General features: G+C 39.9%; 1 long non-coding RNA gene across 1 annotated transcript; it reads left to right on the forward strand.

Annotated features, from left to right (window-relative positions):
• The first annotated feature begins 2,711 nt into the window (after nucleotides 1-2,711).
• Nucleotides 2,712-4,064, forward strand: LOC148031940 (uncharacterized). The gene is made up of 2 exons (XR_015691543.1): nucleotides 2,712-3,715; nucleotides 3,791-4,064. It is a non-coding gene; the product is annotated as an uncharacterized LOC148031940 (long non-coding RNA).
• The last annotated feature ends 420 nt before the right edge of the window (nucleotides 4,065-4,484 follow it).

Here is a 4,484-nt window from a genome sequence, read left to right on the forward strand (position 1 = left end):
GTTTACTTGGTGTCCTCTTAGAGGGTTTCCAACTTAAGAGATCAATTAGCCAAGGGTGCCCAATTGCCCCCCTCTTATTTGCTATAATAATTGAAGTTGTATTGAGGAATCTTAATAAGATGGTTTGAGAACAATCCATTAAAGCACTAACGTTTCCCTATGGGCAACCTTTTATGGCACAATACTTTGCTAATGACAATTATAATCTATTGTAGGTGGATAAGGTGTCATTGGATGCTTTACTTTCTCTTTATGGGCAACTCTTTATGGCATACTACTTTGCTAATGACAATTCTAATCTATTTTAGGTGGATAAGGTGTCATTGGATGCTTTCCTTGCTATATAGTCTAAATTCTCTTTTATATATGGCTCAATAATAGAGTAGCTCTTAAAGAGATAATAGTTTTTCTAGGTTGTGGTGAAGCTCCATAGTGGCTTATGGAGTATGGCTTTAAAAAGATACCATTTGGTCAAGTCTTTAGGTACTTGGGTTGCATGTTGGGTGTGGGTGTCTCACTTAGGTAATGCTTTGAATGGTTGCTATCCAAGGTCAAGGTGAAGTTAATGAAATGGTCACAAATTTGTGTTGAACTTGGCTAGGATGCTAACAATGGCAAAGTCAGTATTGTCTTTCTTTGTGATATTTGTGGCTACAACTTTCTCATTCTCATTGGCATGTTGAAAGGAGATAGATGCCGTAATCTACACACTCTTATGGTCTTCAAATAACAACCATCATTGGAATGCAAATAGGTTCTATGAAAGGTAACAACAAGCCTTGAGGAAACACATGCATGTTGAAATGTCTCTTTTGATGGTTAGCTAGCCATGTGCCATCATTCAATCTAAGTAGTTGAGATATGCATATGTATTGGGTTCTCAACTAGAGCCACTCTTAAATCTTGATAAACTATTCATCATGAAAGGAAAAACTAAAATTTATGTCCCATAGGACTGAAATGTAATTATTCTTTGTTGTTTGTATTATGGATTGGGAAGGATGCCAATACATTTGTTTTTGTATCCTATGAAGGGAATCTTGATTGGGAAGGATGCATATACATATGTTTTTGTACCCTATGAAGGGAATATAGCCTTGATATTCTCTTGCTAGAAAAAAGGAGTACAATGTTGGCTTGGTATGTGGCATGTGGTTGCACTATGTATTAAGATCACTAAAAGGATTGCTCAAGAATTGAGAATCAACCCAAGATCACTGAAAGGATTGCTCAAGAATTGAGAATCAACCCAAGAGAAACCATCTGGGCCTGCACTATTTTTAAGAAGGTGAAGGATGACTAACCCACCTCCTTTGTAATTTTAGAGGATAATACTTTCCACACTTAGATTAACCATAAAGGGAAACTGTTGGCCAAACTTAAGTATAGAAAATATTTGGGCTAAGGGATGTATGATGGAGATATAAGACTGATTCCAAACTGAAGAAGTACTTCTATTGGGATTTTGTAGTAGCTTGGAAGAGGAGGGTTAACAAGGTGTGGAGGATGATCCCTTCAGTAAGGCTAAACCTACTCTTATGGAGGGTTTTGATGAATAAGCTCACGGTGAAAGCAGAGTTGAAACATAAGAACATCTTATTCCTTTGCCCTCTTTGCAAGAGAAAACAGGAGGATGTCAAGTATTTGTTCTGGGTTTATCTTGAAGTTATTATGGTCTGGTTGGATCTCAAAAAATGTTGGATAAAGGAGCTTTAGCTCATGTTTTTGGTCTTAAGCAAGGCTTGCTTGATGATCAAGGCTAGTTTAACGAGGAAGAACCTAAATGTTAGCATATTTGAAGGGCCTTGGTGTTAAGTGGGGTTTCCTTCAATGAGTTTGAAACTGCATGTTGAACTACATCACAATTTATAGATGATCGTTCTCATGCAAGCCTTGATATTGGATGGTAAAGGTAAACGATAGGGTACGAAAGTAAGCATGAAGAAAAGTGTATGGATTGTGACCAATTGTAATGAGTAAATGTTATAAACACTTGGCAAAGTTTTTCTAACTTTTACTTATATTGCAAAAGTTGTGAAACATACAAAACATGCTAGCAAAAGGAGGATTCACACTATATTTCGCATGCATATCTCTCTCGAAGATTTTTAAATCCAGCTCACCACACACACACACACACACACACACACACACACACACACACAACGACTCTCTCTCCTTGTCAATGTAGGTTGGGTCCTTGTGCAATCAAAGTTTGGGTTGCCATGGTACTTTCACTCTCACGTTTACTTGCATAAGTCTTTCGACTTAGGCATGGCATGGCTAACTAGGTTAGAGCCTAAATGTAGGGTAAAGGGGCCAATAAAGTAGTACCCTCCAAAAGGAAAACACACCCCACCCCAATTGAGTGACAATTTTACAAGAAAGATGTAGCTTTTTTAGCCATTTAATAATATAATATGGATTTTTAAAAATTACAAATGAGCTTAACTTAAGCCAAACAATTGAGCCATAATTTTTTTATATTTGAGGTTTTGTAAAACCCTAAAGCAATGCATCCTCGAGTGTCACTCTATTGGCCCTTCACCGTCCCTCTTTTATGAACCTTTCATTTGTAACTAAGGCTACTTGATAAAAATATCAAAATATCCCAATATTTTTTCTTTGAGCTCTATATAACATAAATAGTTTGACCATACTTTTCGCATTTAAAAAAGGTTCATTCTCTAGGGCTGGGGCCGAAACCCTAACTCAAATGCATCTATATCATCCAAGATGGATCCATGGAAGCTGCATGCCTACGCCTTTCAAAGCTCTATCTCCCTTGCCGCTGCCGCTGCCGCTGCCGCTGCTTCTTGACGAGAATGGTTCATTCCAAGATCTCTGCCGTCTACGAGGTGGGGGTTTCACTGACGCGGAGAGGGACTCAAAAAGCTCTTGCGGATGTTCGCCAGGGCTCAATCGCTGAATCTCAAGTACTCCCGCCTACATTCGTTTATCTCCCGGATGAGTACCTCGGCTCGCTGGATAAGAACACTCGTCTGGCCTCAGTGACGCACAATGCTCGACTCCATGCATGTGTTGGAGGTCAGAGAACAATACAGTAAAGTCAAGGAGGTGAGACGAGTGTTCTGCAGCAAGCCTAGGAACTTCTCCGAGTGGACAAATTAGCATTTGTGAAGCCCGCCGGACGTGGATTGTTCTTCCGCGGAAGCCCTAGTGCAGGTATTCTCTTGATAAGCTCTCAAGTTCCAAGGTTTTATCCATCTTTACCAATTTAGAAGGAAGGGTCGGCCGCACCTTGTCTTCGCTGGCATTACTGGGGGAAATTTCCCTTCCCACCGTGGCCAATGTTCACCACTCCTTTCATTGTGGCTTCTCTTTAAGATTGGTTGTTCATCGCTGAGGAAAACATATTTACAACACTTGCATCTGCTCGTCGAGTTTGCCTCGACTGGACTTGTTAAGCTAGGATGGCACCCTCTACAGTTGAAGCTCCAGTTTCCTCCAATGGCCACTTGCTCGGGTAATGTTCCATAGCTTCATCAGTAATTGTTGTGATCAAGTGATCCTTCTTGGTCTCCAAGAAAGGCATTCTTTTTGGTTTGACATTAGCATCAAATTCTGCCTTACGTATCTAGCCTTCAGCAGTTATCTGAACATCTAGGCCCTCATCTACGAAGCGGCAAATGGGGGATACTCTGCTTCATTGATCTTGACTGAAGTTGGCCAATCCTCCCTCTTTCTTTCCAAGGTCCGTTAGAGCCACCTAATTGCTTTTTTTAAAACGTAAGCCATAGGCTTGAATCATGCCCTGTTTTATTGGCAGGTTTGCTTGTGTGGTCTAGACGTTGGCTCACTTGACCATCCCTTTCAAGGACAACTTACGGACTATGCTTGGGTTCTTAATCACTCGGGCAAATAGTGGCTCAATTGTATGCCTAAAGGTCCACAAGAACTGTAGTAGCGAGGACTCTCGTCTCTTGCCATCATTGCCCACTCATTTCGCATTTGCACATGCTGTTCCGTGGATTAACAAGGATGTGTGTTATGCGTGACTCCTTGAGACTTATCTTTTGGTCAACCATGATTGCATTCGACCACTCGAGATTTTCCAATGCATTCGTTTTATCTTCACTTTGGCTAATCATTTTCTTGTTAGAATGGTCAAGGGATGATTGCTCCTAAATTAGGCACACAATAGCATTAAACTTTTCTTACAAGTTTGGGAGGTCGAACCCTCCTTAAGCCTTTAGAGTTATTTTTACCTCCCATATCTTTTGTATTAATTACAATGTTCTTGAAAGTTGGTAGGATAACATGACTAATATGCTAGAGAAGGCCATCAAATATGTGAAGACATTGTTTAGGTTAGTTTAAGATTTTATTTTTGGAAGGACTATTTTTTTAGATTTTATTTTTAGAAGGATGACAACTTGTAGATTCCATTTTCCTCATAACTTGAAGAAGGAACCTGTCTCGATCCTTGATTAAGAATTCGAAAGGAATCCACATCAAATTCG

Source organism: Lygodium microphyllum, chromosome 8, assembly GCF_053477565.2.
Source record: "Lygodium microphyllum isolate KBCC chromosome 8, Lygodium_microphyllum_v1.1.10, whole genome shotgun sequence".
NCBI lineage: Eukaryota > Viridiplantae > Streptophyta > Polypodiopsida > Schizaeales > Lygodiaceae > Lygodium > Lygodium microphyllum.